The sequence below is a fragment of the Bos javanicus genome, chromosome 24 (assembly GCF_032452875.1).
Source record: "Bos javanicus breed banteng chromosome 24, ARS-OSU_banteng_1.0, whole genome shotgun sequence".
NCBI lineage: Eukaryota > Metazoa > Chordata > Mammalia > Artiodactyla > Bovidae > Bos > Bos javanicus.
Genome location: NC_083891.1, coordinates 59,119,583 through 59,138,785, shown reverse-complemented (window position 1 = coordinate 59,138,785; position 19,203 = coordinate 59,119,583). Strand labels below are relative to the sequence as shown.

Below are 19,203 nucleotides of genomic sequence, written 5' to 3'. Positions count from 1 at the left end.
CAACTAGTGAAATCCAAAGAGATACATGAGTTGGCCAGGTAATTTATTAGGGAACAAATAATACTGGGGATTTAAGCCCTAATGCTATAACTAGATGCTTTCTAAAAAATGATGATAAAAACAAGGTATGTGTTTTTAACTATGGCATAATATTAAGTAATAATTCCAGCACATTTTATGAACATTTTAATTGGCTAATGCATTTATATTTATAGTGCATTTTGAGGGTAGGGTCATTTATATTTTAATCTCCACAGCATAAGATCAAAAGGCAGAAAAAGAATGGTTGAGTTTTTTCAGCTACGTATTTTCATTTCTCTTGTAAACCAGTGCTTTCATCAGATAGTTAAGCAAGCAACATTCTTAACTACCTCTGTGGTGGTTATAAAGTAGATTTATTTTTAATTAGACTGTGCTTTTTCAGTTTAATTACTTTTACCCTCCTCATAATACCATGGGACTATGAATTCCTTTGTACAATGAAGATCTATGAGATTCCTAGGATAAATGTCATTAGGCTTATAATTTTATTAACTTAAGACTAGTATCTGGAGAATAAATCATGTCATTTTCCCCACAACAGAAAGGCTTGGTACGTTGTCCAAAATAAGATAAAAGCACACTCTGACCAGTTAAACTTGTCCTCAGAAGCTATTTGGTAATAAATGCATCTTGCAAATCTAACAGAAATGCTGCTTTTTCAGTGATTTCACAATCCATCATTTCTAATCTTCATTCCAATCATCTTCTGTCAATAAATACCTGAAGAATTACAAGTTCATGGATCAGTAGATTGACTTACTCATTTAAATCATACTGTATATCCATAACCTCAAACTTCTGAAGCCTCTTGCTCTGATCAACAGCACATCATGCTTCTACTAATAGGGTGTTCCAGATTTGACACAAATCCACAAACTCTGACACATTTTAAGATGTCAAATGATGCCTTTGTAAAGCAAATTCAGTAACAAAAGAAACGCTCAAAAACATAAAACTGCATGGAATATTTCCTGTGTTTCTGGAACTTGAACAAAATGCTGGGGACAGAAAGGGTCAATATTCCATTTTCTAAAGAACACTTCAAACAAGTAGGAGCCATACAGTCTTTCCGGATCTTACCAAAAGGCCAAAGGCTTCCCTTCACCCAAACCTCATCTGCCACTCCCAAGCTCTATGAACAGAAGACCAGTGACGAAGGAGAGAAATGCAATTCCTAGAACGAGAAAGAATCCAAAAATTGGGGGAGTCCCAGTGAGGTGAAGCGATGAGCTGCACACAACTCTCAGAAGGTTACCCAACATCAAGATGTTGGCCTGATCTGCCCACCAAGTACGCAGGGTCGGAGGGCTGCCCGGGAGGGCTGATGGATGCGTGTAGCCTGTTGAGTCACCACTGGCCTGAGCTTCAAACATCCTTCCTGCTCAGAAGCACATAGAACCAGGATACCAGCAGCCAGTGTCAGGATAGGTTTTGGCCAAATGAGCTTAAAAGAGGGCTGTTTCTTCCCTCATAACAGAGTGGGACAACTGAACAGGTACATAAGGGAATTTAGGGCCAAGACTAGACAGATGAGAAAGTAGAGAACCCTGAGAAGGAACGGTAATCATTGAATAGGAGTCAATTCTTCAATGACAGTAACTGGCAAATCTTTGGTTTGTTTTCATTTATGCACAACTTCTCAATTTTATCAACAATGACAAGAGATGAGAGCTCATGATAAAAAACTGAAATGGAGTAATACAAATATAGACACATGCACAAATATCTGAGTTTCTGCTTGAAATTCACATATTTCATTAGTACTTTATATTAAATATATAGAGGGTTTATACACATAACAAAGCAAAACTCAACAAGCCAGAAATGTTTGTTCTGTGATAATAGCAATAGATTTGCAGTAGATATTTCAAATCTGTCACCAGTAACAAAATACTTATTTAGGGAAATATAATTTTAACAAAACTGCACTTTAGATTCTTAAGTTCTGCCAAATGCCTCAGGCTTTACAGTTATATAATAGTCAAATCAAGGTAATACCTCTCAATCTTCAAAGTTATCTTACATTGACTTAAACCTAACTTCACTATAGTTTGTACTCCTAAGAAACAAAAAGAAATTTAGAAAGTTCCAGCAGACCCAAGAATGGCTATTCCTTTTTGGAACCAAGACTGATCTGCTTACAAATTTTCATAAAATCTTTCCATACTGATCCACATGCCTTTGGAATTTCATGTAAAAAAAAAGTGAATTCTGAGTATCATCAGTTCAGTTAGCCTCTATATACTGCTCACTAGAGTATTATTTCTGTTTTGATCTGTACTGTATCCCCAGCACCTGGAATAGCCCCTGGCTTACTAAACATACCTTGAATTAAAAAGTAAATATTTGACTAGTAATAGTTCAGTGCCAAGAACAGAGAAGGTACTTTTATAAACTGATTTGTACCCCATCCCCAAGGTGAAGTCCTAACCCCACGTCCTCTGAATGTCACTACTTGAAAATAAGGCCTTTAAAGAGGTAATTAAATTAAAAAGAGGTCATCAGAGTGGGCCCTAATCCAACATGGTTAGTATCCTGCCAAGAGGAGGAAATTTGGATACAGGCATGTACAGAGGGGAAAACATGGGATGACTCAGGGAGATGATAAATATCTACAAGTCAAGGAGACAGGCCTCAGGAACAAAAAGCAATCCTGCTACACCTTAAGTGGGACTTCTAGCCTCCAAAACTGAGAAAATGTCTTCTGTTCCACTTTCTGTCCTTCACTGTCTCCCAGAGTTTGCTCAAACTCATGTCCACTGGGTCAATACAAGGTACTTAATTAAATTTCTGACTGATAGAAAAAAAAAAAAAAATATATATATATATATATATTTAATAAATGCATAGAATTTTACCAAAAACTGCAATTTTCATGTTAAAATTCATCATGCAGCTTTAATCAGGAAAGCCGATGTGGCCCCCAGCGGCTGATTAAGACAGTTTCACGTCTTAGTTTTGTTGTTGCTCACTCCTGCCTGACTCTGCAACCACATGGATTTCTAGCAGGCCAAGCTCCTCTGTCCTCTACCATCTCTCGGAGTTTGCTCAAATCCACGTCCATCGAATCGGCAATGCAATCTGACCATCCCATCCTCTGTCACCCCTTCTCCTTTTGCCTTCAATCTTTCCCGGCATCAGTCTTTTCCAATGAGTCAGCTCTTCACATTAGGTGGCCAAGGTATTGGACCGTCAGCTTCCGCCTTCCACGATACTAAATTAACATCTGTGAAACTGTGCCAAACCCTATAGTCCTAATGGCACTACCAATGATAATTTAAATAAAGTGTTACCTTGTTCGTTTTAGTTGCCTGATTCAGTACCAGTGATTATTAGATCCCAAACACAGGCAAAGGTTATCACATGGATGATAGTTCATCAAACCAGGACTGCAAGGGTACCAGACTACCTAGACTCCTGAGAAGCACTCAGATGTACTGTGACCAAGTTTATTTTTCATAGGAAATGCAGTTTTTCCATTTATATATAAATAAAAATTTCTATGGCTGATGAAGGAATGAAAGACTTAGGATATCCACGCATGATTTTTGTTGCTGTTGTTAAAAAATCCTCAGTGATTTTATATCCAGTGAGTGTACAGTGGTTAAAATATTAAAGACTATATAAATGTTCAATATACCCTTTATTTTGAAAGACACAAAGCTGTTTGATATTATAATATTATGTACGAAGACTTCCCTGTCTCCCAAAAGCCATGAATAACCACAAAATGCAGCTACAGAGTAATGTGTTTTTAAAGTTCTAAACTTTAAAGGTAAATGAGAGTCATATGTCCTAGAGCAATAAAATTCACATTGAAGGGCACTGTTTACTGGAAAAGTGTGGGAAGTAATTGAAGCCAAAGGATATTATTTAATTGCCAGAAATCTAAAATCTATTATTAATCTTGTTTGAGAGTCTTGAGTTAGAATCATCTTATTGAGACTAGATCCCAATGATTGAACTAAACAGAAAATCTATAAATAGAGTGGTGCGCTTGCTTCAGAAGATTGTGGGTTTGCCACATTTGAAAAGAACGATTAAATTTGAGGCACTAATCTAAAAAAAAAAAAAGTTAAGATGTCTTTTGTTCGCTACCAGAGGGGCTGTTAGGAGACCAAAGGAGAATAAAGGAAGTAGTGAAAGAAAAAAAAAAAAAAACAGTGTATTTTCCCCTCATATAACAGTGTAGTAAAACAAAAGTTTCCTATTGATTAAAGTCCAAATGCCCAACATTTATTACACTTATATAATGTTGAAAAAAAAAAACTCATTGAAATTCTGTATAAGAACTCAATGCATAGTTGACTATATCTGACTTGTTCAGAAATAACTGCTTACTTTTTTCTCAGTTCATTAGCTAATAATCATATCAAGATACAAATGATGTATATAATGACAAAAAAGTAAAGACACGAAGGTGGGAAATGCAATACATATATAAGATTTAAATAGAGATATTGGACTTAGGCATATAGTAATGAAAATGTTTATTTAATTTATATGCAAAGTACATCATGGGAAATGCCAGGCTGGATGAAGCACATGCTGGAATAAAGTTTGCTACATAACCTCAGATATGCAGATGAGACCACCCTTATGGCAGAAAGCAAAGAAGAACTAAGAGCCTCTTGGTGAAAATGAAATAGGAGAGTGAAAAAGTTGGCTTAAAACTCAACATTCAGAAAACAAAGATCATGGCATCCGGTCCTATCACTTCATGGCAAATAGATGGGTAAACAATGGAAACAGTAACAGACTTTATTGTCTTGGGCTCCAAAATCACTGCAGATGGTGACTGCAGCCATGAAATTAAGACACTTGCTCCTTGGAAGAAAAGCTCTGACCAACTTAGACAGCATATTGAAAAGTAGAGACATTACTTTGCCGATAAAGGTCCATCTAATCAAAGCTATGGTATTTCCAGTAGTCATGTATGGATGTCAGAGTTGGACTATAAGAAAGCTGAGTGCCAAAGAACTGATGCCTTTGAACTGTGGTGTTGGAGAAGACTCCTGAGAGTCCCTTGGACTGCAAGGAGATCCAACCAGTCCATCCGAAAGGAAATCAGTCCTGAAAATACACTGGAAGGACCGATGCTGAAGCTGAAACTCCAATACTTTGGCCACCTGATGTGAAGAACTGACTCATTGGAAAAGACCCTGATGCTGGGAAAGATTGAAGGCAGGAGAAGGGGATGACAGAGGATGAGATGGCTGGATGGCATCACTGACTCGATGGACACGAGTCTGAGCAAGCTCTGGGAGTTGGTGATGGACAGGGAAGCCTGGTGTGCTGCAGTCCATGGGATCACAAAGGGTTGGACACGACTGAGCAACTGAACTGAACGAAAACGTTGGTTTAAAAAAAAAGCCATTTGCAGTCATTCTTGAGTTTTCAAGTTAAGGTGGAAATTTAAAGTCTAATTCAAATAATATGGATAATATTTCATTTAAATAAAATGAAAACCACAAAAAAAATAATATGGATAATATGAAACATAATCTAGGCATATTGTTGTGTCTTGCATCTCAGGAAATTAGAGCATAAATCACCATGATATTGGCTTGTTCTACACTGACCTGGGAACCTTCTTAATTGTCCTAATGTCCGCAAAATACGTTGCAACAATTTGTTTACATATCAGCATATCCTTGACCCAGTCAACATTTTGGCAGCCAAACGAATATGTGATCACCTGCTTTTATTATGTGCATACTAGTTCTCTCAATTTATATAATCCAGAGAGTTAAATCACCATTCCATCAACTCTCAACTCTGTTCCAGACTTCACCTCCACGTGGATACGTAATTACTAGCTTATGGACTTCTCTACCTCTTGACCGTGACTCATAGCCACATCAAACTTCTCAGGTCCAAACCTGAAATGTTCCTCTTTTCTCAAATTGGCTCTTACTCCTGTAAAATGATAACACATTCAATCATTCATTAGACAAAATAGAAACGTGGATGCATCCCTGCCTCCTTTCTCCCCACACTCTTCATATCTAAGAAATCACAATATTGCAAATTTAATTATATTAATATGCTTATGGTTATAATCCTTTTTAATTTATTTTTAATTGAAGGATAATCGCTTTGCAATACTGTGTTGGCTTCTGCCATGCAACAGCATGAATCAGCCGTAAGTACACATGTGTTCCCTCCCTGTTGAACCTCCTTCCCACTTCCCACCCCATCCCACCCCTCTAGGATGTCACAGAGCACGGTGGCGGGGGGGGGGGGGTGCTCCGTGTGTTATATAGCAACTTCCTATTACCCGTCTGTTTCACACATGGTAATGTATTCTCTCCATTTGTCCCACGCTCTTATTACCGTGCTGTGTCCAAAGTCGTGGTACACATATACAATGGAATAATTCTCCGCCATAAAATGGAACACATTTGAGTCAATTCTAGTGAGGTGGTTAAACCTAGATCCTGTTATACAGAGTGAAGTGAGTCAGAAAGAGAAAAACAAATATCGTATATTAACACATATATATGGAATCTAGGAAAAGAGGTACTGAGGAACCTATTTGCAGAGCAGGAATAGAGACGCACATGTAATTATGTTAATATTTATGCAAAGTCTCCTCTTATCTCCAATCCTACTGCCTAGCTCTATTAACCTACCTAGCATCCAACAACTTCACCTTAAATTATATCTTTACAGAATAATGCTAAACATCCTCAGCCAGCTGTTCTTCATTCATATAAGAACAGCTTAAAAGAACGGACCATAACTTAATTACTTAAGCTTCTCCTGAAGCTATTAACACGATGCCTTGCCTATCAGAAAGAGTAGACGGTGAATGAATGAATGGTTTAAGAAAAGAGACACAGTTGTTATGGATGAGATCATATTCACTTTCCTTGATTTCCAACAAGAAACTTATTTTTTTTCTCTAAGTGTTATGGATCTTTGCCTAAACTCACACATTTGGGCCTACCTACATCTAAGTGAAAAATCAGGACACACTGTGTTATGTATTAACTTTCAACCAATGAAGATTATTAAAATAATCGGTAACCTGAAAAACTTTTAGTAAATTGGGCTAAATGTTCATTCTAGGTTGTCTTTGGTGGCTCGGATGGTAAAGAATCTGCCTGCAATGCAGGAGACCTGGGTTAAGTCCCTGGGTCGGGAAGCTCCCCTGGAGGAGGGCATGGCAACCCACTTCAGTATCCTTGCCTGGAGGATCCCTTGGACAGAGGAGCCTGGTGGGCTACAGTCCATGGGGCTGCAAAGAGGGACATGACTGAGGGACTAACACTCTCACATTTTTTCCCATTAATTCTAATTGAGTCTCATTCGTTTTCTAAAAGCAGAAAGCAGACATGCTCATTAGTAAACAAAGATAAGACTGACCAATTAATCTTTAGAGGAAACAAATACTTTTTAACTATGTTTCTTTTTTCATTTTATTTTTTATTTTAGTCCTTCTCTTTAAAGATAGAATTCACTGAAAAACATTAAATGTTGTCATTCAAAATTCACCAAAATAAATAAAGACAATAAATAATCTTTCAAATGATTTTTTTGTATGTTTGTTGCATTTCTGTTTCCAGTGTTATAGTTTAAAACCATACTAAAATTTTGGGACATTATGTCTTTGGAAGTTATCTTCAACTGTACAAAATTTTTTTTTTCCAGTAATCAAGTCAGTTTCACAGCTATACATATATTAAACAGAAAGATGTCTGTTAAAAATCTTACAAATGTTTGGGGGTAGTTAGCTTAGTTAGGGGTTAAGGGAAAATTTACTCCATATCTGAAATATTTCCAGTAGATTTGCAGCCTGTTCCCTCAGAATCCTACGCCACCCACAGGTCTTGGGCCCTAGTTCATCCTTCCAGATAGTAATTAGCCATATTTTCTATCTTTCCAAACAAATACCATACCAACAAAAGATAATCTAATTGAGTCTACAGAGAAAACACTCCTTCTATAAAACTTGCTATGCACATTTTAAGCCAAAAACATAGCCCCCTAAAACTTTGACAGATATTTGGAAAGAGTTTCAGAAGACACTAACCTAGAATAGCTGTTCAAAAGTATATGGCTTTCTGAGGTTAAAGAGGACAGTGAATGTTACATTACCATAACATCACATCATTTTTTTAAATTCTTTCTGATTAAGTTTTCTATGATATAACAGCTATTTTAAGACAGACTGCTATTCAAAATCTTATTTTATCTCTTAATAAGTTGGCGCTTAAAAAGTTCACATTATCTGTTGCCACACTTGGGCTCAAGCTTCTAAATACCTACAGAGTAGATTACTACTAAGAGTGTAAAAGGTGACAGGTACATTAGTAGTAATCTACTCTGCCGAGGTCCAGCCCCGGCTGATCCAGGGTATTCGAAGGGGAGACGGAGTCGGCGACTATTTACATATTTATCAAAGATATAAAGAGTAATAGAATGAGGTAGCTCAGTAGGAAAATTCAGTGGAGAAAAGAAGCTGAGTAGCTTGCTTTACGCGGGAGACCAATAAAACTTCAAGACAAGAAGTTTGCACCACTTACGTAGGCCGCAGGCGTCCTTCCATTCTCCTGAAGGAGAGGAGACACTGAGGCCTCCCTGGTCGGATCTTAGAAGCCCAGGCATAATTAGTAAGCGTGGTGGGTTCCGAGCTCCAGATGGAGACTCAGCTGGAAGTTAAAGGGAAGAATGACATGGGGAGACCAAGCTCTGGTGAGCAAGGCCCGTAGCTTTATTTTTAACAGGGGTTTATATACTCTAAGTTACACATAGAGGATAATAGGGGATGCAAAGTCAGCAGTTTTTGATCCTTATCAAAAACCAGGGTTTCTTTCCTGCAAATTTATCATATACAAATGGTTTAGGTGATTTAAATCATCTTCTGGCCAGAAGGCCTATTAACATTTTATGACTCTTGACAAAGACTTATCAACAAAGACTTATTTTCTCTAAGAGTAATTATTTTAAGGTTTGGCGCCATCTTCCGAAGATAAAATTGCATTCCTATACGGCGGATGTGTAATGGGTTTACAACAAAGGAAAGAATTTATTACCTTAAGGGTCTAAAGTTACTAACACCAAGGCCACTACTTATTTTTTCTACATACCAACTATATTAATTAATACACATTCAAGGATACAATTCAGGGGATGTGAAGACTTGGCAACAAGCATTGGCTCATCAATGAAATCTTTTACTAGTTTATTCTGACAGTTTCTAACTCTCTGAGAGGTTCTAAGCTATTTGAATATCTTAAGCTTCCTGTGCCTCTCGAGGCTGGGAGACTGTAAACAATCGTATGCATAGCTGTAGGAGTCTGGGTAAACTTGTCAGGCGAGTTAGAGAGTCATCTGAGGGGTTTGGATTTAAACACTCCTAATTGCCCAGGAACTTTATTAATTGGAGCTGTAAGTTAACTCTGACAGAGACAGCGAGATGGTGGTGGGGGACAGCCCCCAGTAAAGTCAGAGGTGAGAGCACAAAGCAATAAAGTAGGCAGACTCTGGTTTTTGGGGGAAGATGCTCGAGAATATCCAGGGGGACTCCTGAGGCTCGATCCCGCCTTTGCGTATGCCGAGCCTCCTTCCTCATGACCTTTGTCACGAGTGGAGTGCCTCACCGGCTCCCGGCACTACTCTATAGGTATAGACTTTTTTTTTTACTTTTTTTTTTGCAGATGTTGCAGATACTCTTTTTATTGGAATATAATTGGATTACAGTGTTGTGTTAGTCTCTGCTGTACAACAACGTGAAGCAGTTATAAATACACACAGATCCCCGGCGTCCTGTGTCTTCCCCCTGCCCCGCCCCGCCACCGGGTCATCACAGAGCCGCGAGCTGAGCTCCTTTTGCCACACTGCAGCTTCCCGCAGCCGTCTGTCTTTCACATGGCAGTGTGTATATGTCCATCGAAGAGTTGACTCATTGGAAAGGACTCTGATGCTGGGAGGGATTGGGGGCAGGAGGAGAAGGGGACGACAGAGGATGAGATGGCTGGATGGCATCACTGACTCGATGGACGTGAGTCTGAGTGAACACCGGGAGTTGGTGATGGACAGGAAGGCCTGGCGTGCTGTGATTCATGGGGTCGCAAACAGTCGGATATGACTGAGTGACTGAACTGAACTGAACTGAAATCGACTTATGGACAATAATTTGCTGAGATTCGACTCACCTTGTGTTTCTTGCACTCAGGTTACCATTGTTACTGCAAAGAGAACTCCCAGAATTAGGCTATTTATCATTTGAAATTGTAGCCCCAAAAGATCAAAACTCCATTTCCTTGGCTCTTTGACAACCTGCGCAGAACTGAGGCTGTAGCCAGGACATCTGTACCAGGCCCCAGCCATTTGGTACATCACCCACAACCATCCCTTTAAGTGAGGTTGCCCAGGCCACCACCCTTACGTGAATGGAAGCCCACCTTGTACCACTTGGGCCCCGTGTTCATCACAGCTAAATGGACCTGGAGACAGCACCTGACATCAGATGAACCCCTCCGTGTGCTGGCCTGTGGCCTGTGACATGCTGTGACACTCGATAGCTTCTCAGGGAGCTGAACTGAGGCATGGAAAGGCCTTGACAGTTACCAGTGGGCACTGACCACGCCAAGTTTCCATCAGGTAGTGCTGGATTCCAATAGAGTCCAAAGCAGACTGACGTTAGGTCATATAGAAGACAGAGGTGCAGGATTAGAAATGCAGAGAGTAAAGAAAATAGGAAAACATAAATAGAAAAGAAAAAGGAGGACATAAAGGAAGAAGCTATGAAGGGTTTGGAACAAACCGAAGGGGTAACAGCTGGTCTCTAAACAGGTGTTTCAATTAAAGATAGAGCCTCACAGTTAAAGCCCCTGACTTGAGGTCATTTGGCTAGTATTCTCCTCCTGGCTACCCAACACCCGCTTGAAAAGAAGGAGAGCGGCAGTAACCAGCTTAGCCTGGCCTCCCGTTACCTCACACACAGGAGCATGGAAATGGTCTTTCCTGACACAACACATCTTGCTAAAAAACCAAACTCTGTCACGACTTTTTTTCCCTTTCATCCATGAAAGACTCTAGCTGAAGTTGTGTAGGAGCAATACTACCTCCTGAATCTGCTAAGGGGTACACAGCCAAACACATACCGAGCTCAAACTGGAGAAGCAGTTCATATCTCCTTAAAGTTTCTCCTGAAATTTTAATGAAGTGAAGACTTCTGGCCAAAAGCAAAAGCAACTTAAATTTAAAAAAATTCATGAAAGGATTTTTAAGACGTGTTTATTAGATATTATAAAACATCTCAGGGAATCTGCTGCTGCTGCTGCTAAGTCACTTCAGTCGTGTCCGACTCTGTGCGACCCCATAGACGGCAGCCCACCAGGCTCCCCCGTCCCTGGGATTCTCCAGGCAAGAACACTGGAGTGGGTTGCCATTTCCTTCTCCAATGCCTGAAAGTGAAAAGTTAAAGTGAAGTCGCTCAGTCGTGTCCGACTCTTAGCGACCCCCTGGACTGCAGCCCACCAGGCTCCTCCATCCATGGGATTTTCCAGGCAAGAGTACTGGAGTGGGGTGCCATTGCCTTCTCTGCTCAAGGAATCTAAAATCTCTCAAATACATTAAATGACAAAACTCAACACTTATAAGCACTGATTTTATAAAACATTCCACAAGCATTTACAGACATTTTTTTTAATCACATTAACTGTGATATACTTTCTCTTCTTCTCTTTTTCTCTTCTTTATAATATTGGATTAAACTAAGGTAAGCAGAACTTAGTTATTTTGCAGTCTCTTATTTTACATCCAAATCTTTGCAACCATGGACTAACTATACAGTCCATGGAATTCTCGAGGCCAGAATACTGGAGTGAGTATCCTTTCCCTTCTCCAGGGAATCTTCCCAGCCCAGGGATCAAACCCAGGTCTCCCTCATTGCAGGTGGATTCTTTACCAGCTGAGCCACAAGGGAGGCCCCAAAATATTGGAGTGGGTAGCCTATCCCTTCTCCAGGGGATCTTCCCAACCCAGGAATCAAACTGGGGTCTCCTGGATTGCAGGCAGATTCTTTACCAACTGAGTTATGAAGGAAACCCCTTATTTGGCAAGTTAATTGAAAAACTAAAATCCTGATGTGTGATATGGCATGAAACTATCAACTCTCTAACACCAGATGAAATCAAAAGCAGGGAAATAGCACAAATACCTTCAAAGGCATGTTACATAAGAAAATCCATGTTTATAGAATCAGAAAAGGAGGAATGCTAAGTTTTAATGCAAATTTGTTTATCATAATTTTATTTACGTAGAAATTAAACTATAATGTGGGGCTTCCCTGGTACCTCAGCTGGTAAAGAATCTGCCTGCAATGCAGGAGACCCCTGTTTGATTCTTGGGTTAAGAAGATCCCTTGGAGGAGGTGCAGGCTACCCACTCTAGTATTCACGGGTTTCCCTAGGGGCTCAGATGGTAAAGAATTCACTTGCTATGCGGGAGACCTGGTTCAATCCCTGGGTTGGGAAGATCCCCTGGAGGAGGGCATGGCAACCCACACCAGTGTTCTTGCCTGGAGAAGCCCATGGACAGAGGAGCCTGACCGGCCACAGTCTGTGGGGTCCAAAGAGTCAGACACGACTGAGCAACGAAGCACAGCACAGCACAAACTATAGTATCAAAGAGATTATTGACTAACAGAAAACTGGGGGCAGGAAATGGCAGAAGTATTTTTCAATTTAAAAGCAATTACATTTCAGAAACAAAATGTAATTCAAAGATTAAATTTATAAGAAACTTTCTAAGACTATATGCACTATTCATAATAGAGAACTGTAACTCTAAATACATACTAGATGTTTAGAATATTTATTGGTGGCTTAATGAAATAAGGTATTCTCAGTCTCCCCACAAAGGCAAGAAAGATGTTAAGTATCCTCTTTTCCCAAACCCCAGATTTAAGAAAAACCCATTAAAAAGCAAAATCTAGGTTTTCTCAAATGACTCATTGGGATAAAGACCACATCAAGTTCACTGAAAAGGAAATACAGAGTTTTTACCCCAGCTCTCCTCTAATAAATAAGCAAATGAGCCTATTTAGAATTGTAACCTACATGTTACTGGGCATGAAGTGACTAAATCGTGCCACTCTGAAGCACTATTGTGCTGAAAATAAGAATTTAATGACACATGAAGTATCACAGAGTGTTCATACACACAAAAAGCTGTTTTCAGTGCCTACACAATAAGAAATCAAATTTCAAACTATCTTTAAGAACTACTCCCATGATTAGAGTGTGCAAAATTGGTGAATTCTATAGGGTATACAATCCCCAGAAAGACTACAGAGCCTTAAAAAAGGCTTTGGTTAGAAAAATATAAAATACATACAACTCACATTTATATAATATTTACTCTGTTCAAGGCACTAGTCAAGTGTTTAATACATATTAAAGCATTTAATTCTGAAGTAAGCTTTGTAGTTATTATTATTGTTATTATCATAATATAAAAGAAGAAATTGATGCGTACACATTAAAATGTTCACCCATACACATAAATATGAAATTATTACAATAGATCTATTTAGCAGTATGTTACTTTATTTCTAAGTGTAATTGGGAGTACTGAGAATTTACTGATCTGATAGGAACCATGTATTCATATTTTTAAGTCACATTTTGATCAGTAAAGATACTATGAACAAAATATGCTCCAAAAATGGTCACACTGACTTCAGTTAAAAAAAGAACCAATTCTGATTTCACTTACCAGCTCTGCGCATTTTATCTGCTTCATATTCTTTATTCTTTGACCGTCCAATGACTCTCTCCTGGCTCTTGCTACCACAGTGACCATTTCTCAGACTCTGTGGTGGCTGTGAAAATGTGCCAGCAAACCTCTAACTTCAGGGAGCTAACTGACCACTATGCTAAGTCACTTCAGTCGTGTCCGACTCTGTGCGACCCCATAGACGGCAGCCCACCAGGCTCCCCCGTCCCTGGGATTCTCCAGGCAAGAACACTGGAGTGGGTTGCCATTTCCTTCTCCAATGCCTGAAAGTGAAAAGTTAAAGTGAAGTCGCTCAGTCGTGTCCGACTCTTAGCGACCCCCTGGACTGCAGCCTACCAGGCTCCTCCATCCATGGGATTTTCCAGGCAAGAGTACTGGAGTGGGGTGCCATTGCCTTCTCCGTAACTGACCACATACCTCCACTAATTGCTCTCTGAAATTCTTTGCCACACTTGCTTCAGGACCAGGCTTCCCCCAAGGGCTCCCAGCCAATTACCGTGCGCAGCAGAAATGACGTCACCGCAGGTCAAGGCCCCTCCCCTTGGGCCTTTTTTCCCTCCGCCCTCACTCAAGGTCAAGCTCAGGGTGTGATTTGACACCTCTTTCAGCTTTTCCTGGCTCAATCCCCGTTTTTCTTTTTCCTCACAGACTTCTCCTCAGTAAAGTCACACACACAATCCTGTCTTGGTATCTTCCTTCCAGAAGACCTAGACGAACACCAACATTATTTATTTATTTGCCTATTTTTCCCCTTACATTTGCCTCTCAAATACATTGTGTTCCTCATGATTCTGTTCATAATTTCCCTTTTCCTTCCATCTTAGTAGAAACCTACAGCTTTCAGTACAGCTTGTATCTACCACAACCAATATGTGTCTTTTTTACCAGAGTGTTCCTTTGGACTGTATATTCATCTTTGCTAAATAGATGTTTCCATGTTGTTGCTGTTCAATTGCTCAGTCATGTCCCACTCTTTCCAGCTCCATGGACTTCGGCACACCAGGCTTCCCTGTCCTTCACTATCTCCCAGAGCTTGCTCAAACTCATATCCACTGAGTCGGTGATACCATCAACCATCTCATCCTCTGTCATCCTCTTCTCCTCCTGCCTTCTATCTTTCCCAGAATCAAGGAACTCTTTTCCAATGGATTGGCTCTTTGCATCATTTGGTCAAAGTATCAAGAGCTTCAGCTTCCATGTAGATGTCTCAAAAACACAGATTTCAAAATTTTTAAAAACTAAATGTATCTTGTCTCTTAAAAGAATTCCTTAATCAGGTATAACAATCATAGTTCAGTGTGAAAGACAGACACACTGTCAGTATGTCAGGCAGAAAGGGACTTAATACAGGAAACAGGTGCTTACAAAATTTTGGAATAGCCGTGGACCTTCAACTATTTTATTTCATTCCAGTTGTACACCACCTGAGCTGCAGCCCACAGATGAGGAGACCCTGCTGGTCCTGCTAGCTCTGAGTCACAAAAAGGGTGACCTGATGCCTAAAGCTGGAGGCACCTGGTGCCAGGGTTGACATCCTGCAGCTCCTGTGGGCCAGCTGCTGTGGCCACAGGAAGGTGACTTCTGTCTCATATATGCTTTCCATATCTCTTGAGAATATATCTAATTGGGAAAAACTAATTCACACACAGAATGCAGGCTGCAAGGAAATCTGAGCAACATAAACTTCAGCTCGCTGAAATCTGAATTGATGGATGTTTAAATGGAGACTGAGAGAGCCAATCCATGTGTCTACCAGATAAATGGCACCAACATCTACCCATTCACTGAAGGCAAAAAATGGAGGTCATGGAAGATTCCTTTCCCTTCCTCATTCTGTTCATGACTGATTAGTAGTCTCCCCTGCAGCAAAACAAGTACTGGCTGACCTCAGGTCTTCACAGACTTTTATTTGGGCTACTGTCATAGTATCTTGGGATTCCCATGTAGCATTAGTGGTAAAGAACCTGCCTGTCAATACAAGAGACATAAGAGATGCGGGTTCGATCCCCAGGAGGAGGGCACGGCAACCAACTCCAGTATTCGTGCCTGGAGAACCCCATGGACAGAGGAGCCTGGCAGGCTATGGTCCATAGGGTGGCAAAGAGTCAGACTCGACTGAAGCCACTTAGCACACACACACACACACAGACAATAGTATCTTAGTAGTTTTCTGTATTCAGGAAATAAGTGGAATAAGCAACACTGAATTTTTTCTAGTCAGAAAGTTTACATGCTAATGTAAATTCTGCAACTTCAAGAAGGCAATGAGTTCTTAGTGCTTTCCAAAATTCTATGACCTTTTATTCTGCAGTAGGAATAACATTAACATCTAAAAATAGTAGTCTGTGTAGCACAGTTGACAAATACTTCTCTTTAGCAATGTTTCATATTTATTGTTACAAAATGTAAAACAAGGACTATGCTCAGAGGAGAAATATATTATGATTAACTCAATTTTGTATGTACTTAGAAAAAAGAAATCTGCAATAAATTTTCAAAAATACCATTAATGGGTCTAGCATTGCTGGTTGTATTTCTTTTGGCTTCTACAAAACCAAACTCTGTCAGACAACTAAAATTCCTCCTTGAGATGACAAAATATTATCTTTCCAGCATGATTAGCCATTTAATCAAGGTTTTATAAAATCTACATAAAGTAATTGAATTTGGGATTTTAAATGTATATGGTTTTCTGGGATTTCAATGTGATTAAAATGCCTATAAATTAAATCTTTTTTTTTTTTTTTGGTGAAAAGCCAAAATCAACAGAGTTTTGTCTTCAATACTAATTTTACCTATTATATAATTATATGTATAATATGCCTGTTAATAATTTTACAACGTAATGATGACTATGCATTCACAAACACGGGCAAAGCGCATTATAAGCAGGGGAAATAGAATAGACTCATGACATCGAATCTTGACTGCAATGAAGTTTCCATGAAGGAGAATAGTGACAAGTGAGTTTTTTAAGGAGAAAAAGAAGAGTCAGACACACGGACAGAAATGAAGGTACTTTACAAGTGATTTCACGTAGGGATTTTTGAGAAAGATGGACAAGTCAAAGATATTCTGAATTTTCAGCCTTAGGAAATGGAACAACCATGTCAGCAAGAGAAGTAGGGAGCATAATGTCAAGGGCTGATTCAGGAAGTTTATACAGAGTAGGCTATTTATGCTTAAACATTTCAACAAATATTTTCCCTATTACTTGCTTATTAGGTATTTCACCACTCACACAAATCCAAAATGAGAGAAGGAAAGAATTTTCAAGTAATTCGGATATGCTGCTTGTAAATGTGTGCATGTGTGTGCTTAATCACTCCATTGTGTCCAACTCTTTGTGACCCCATGGACTGTAGCCCGCCAGGCTCCTCTATCCATGGGGATTCTCCAGGCAAGAATACTGGAGTGGGTTGCCATTCCTTTGTCCAGGGGATCTTCCCCATCCGGGAATCGAACCTGCGTCTCCTACCTTGCAGGCAGATTCTTTACTGTCTGAGCCACCAGGGAAGCCCAAAATAAGTTTCAAAATCAAGGCAATTAATGCTAGCTGCTGTGATAGGTAACACCAATATTTTGGCAGCTTAATACAGTAATAATTATTGCTTGCTTGTATCTAGGTTCAGTGTAGTTGGTGGGCCAGGGCATGGAGGGAGTTGGAGATGTGAGTTGTGTTCTGTGCAGTCGTTCAGAGACCAGGGTCCTTCGTGATATAGTTCTAACATCTATAACATGAAGCTTCAAAGACATTCTAGAGTCATCCACGAGGAGATCAGAGGGAAAATGTGTAGAATCTTACAAAGGAGACAACACTCTCACTTCTACCCACGTTCCATTAGTTAGGATTCGGCCCAACGCAATTTCAGTGATAGACGAAAGATGTTAATTTAACTCAGTGCTCAGGAATCATACTTACTGTTGCCTCTGTCACCAAAGGGAAAGAAGATAAAGCCCTTACCTAAGTAACTGAAGACTTTAAACTTTGAAATAAGTATTTTTTATTGTCCCTTATTATCAACAGCCACAAACTCTACAGAGATAAAACCAAAAGTAGTCATGGCAAGAAAATGTACTATATAAAATTTCATAACTTGGAATTTAAATTTGAAAAGTAACTTCCTCACAATCTTTCAAAACATTCAGAATTTCTGATGTATAACTAGCATTCACTCATCTTGGCTTGAATACATAAAGTTACCAAGGAATGTGTGAGTTATACTTAGAAGGCTTCAATTAATGAAGTAGGTTTGTTGTTTGCAACCCCATGTGTTGGAGCCCACCAGGCTCCTCTGTCCATGTGATTTCCCAGGCAAGAATACTGGAGCAGGTTGCCATTTCCTCCTCCAGGGGATCTTCCCGATCCGGGGATCGAATCCACATCTCCTGCATTGGCAGGCAGATTCCTTACCATCTGAACCACCTGGGAAGCCCCAAAATGGGACACAGAGAAAGCCAAAGGTTACTTCTTCATCTGTTTTATCAAGATTGGACCTACAGCTATTGTCTAAACTCCACACCAAAAATAATGCTGAGTTCTTGTTATCACTCTTGTAGTTAGGATTGATTGTCCATGAGAACCAAGGGATGACACAGCAGACAAGGAAAATACCTGGAGAGATGTGCTGCTGTTCTGTCCAGGCACATGCTTGCCTGTTATGTCCTGGATGCAGAGTTGCTGTTGTTTAGTTGCACCGGACTCTTTGCAACCCCATGGACTCCGCACACACCAGGCTCCTCTGTCCATGGGATTTCCCAGGCAAGGATATTGGAGTGGGTTGCCATTTCCTTCTCCAGGGGATCTTCCTGACTCAGGGATCAAACCTGTGTCTCCTGCATTGGCAGGCAGAGTCTTTACCACTGAGCCACCTGGGACGCTCCAATGAAGTAGATAGATTGTCTTCAAAAAAAACTGAATTCCACATTCTCCACATCTTAGCCAACACTTGTTATCTCTTCTTTTTTGGATAACAGCCATCCTGACAGGTGTGAGGTGACACTTCATCGCAGTTTTAATCTGCGTTTGCCTTATGATGAGTGTTGCTGAGCACCTTTTCTTATATCTGGTACCAATTTCTAAGTCTTCTTGGGAGAAATGTCTGTTCGAGACCTTTGCCTATTTTTTAATCAGGGTATTTAGCTTTTTTGCTATTCAGTTACATAGTTTGTATATTAACCCCAAATCAGATAGGTGGTTTGCAAATATTTTCTCCCATTTTATAGATCATCTTTTTGTGCCGTTGATTATTTCCTTTGCTGCTCAGGAACTTTTCAGTTTGATGCAATCCCACTTGTCTCTTTTTGGTTTTGTTGCCTATAATTTGGCTGTAAATTCTGAGAAATCATTGCCAAGACCACTGCCAAGGAATTGCTGCCCAAAGGGTATAAACTTTCAGTTATGTAAGA

The 19,203-nt window shown here is 39.8% G+C and overlaps 1 long non-coding RNA gene across 1 annotated transcript in view; it reads right to left on the bottom strand.

Moving 5' to 3' along the window:
• The window catches only part of LOC133237813 (uncharacterized), a 51,991-nt gene extending 37,232 nt beyond the window's left edge, over positions 1–14,759 (bottom strand). The window contains exon 1 of the long non-coding RNA XR_009733368.1: positions 13,774–14,759. This is a non-coding gene — a long non-coding RNA (uncharacterized LOC133237813). The remainder of the gene's footprint in view (positions 1–13,773) is intronic.
• Positions 14,760–19,203: the final 4,444 nt, after the last annotated feature.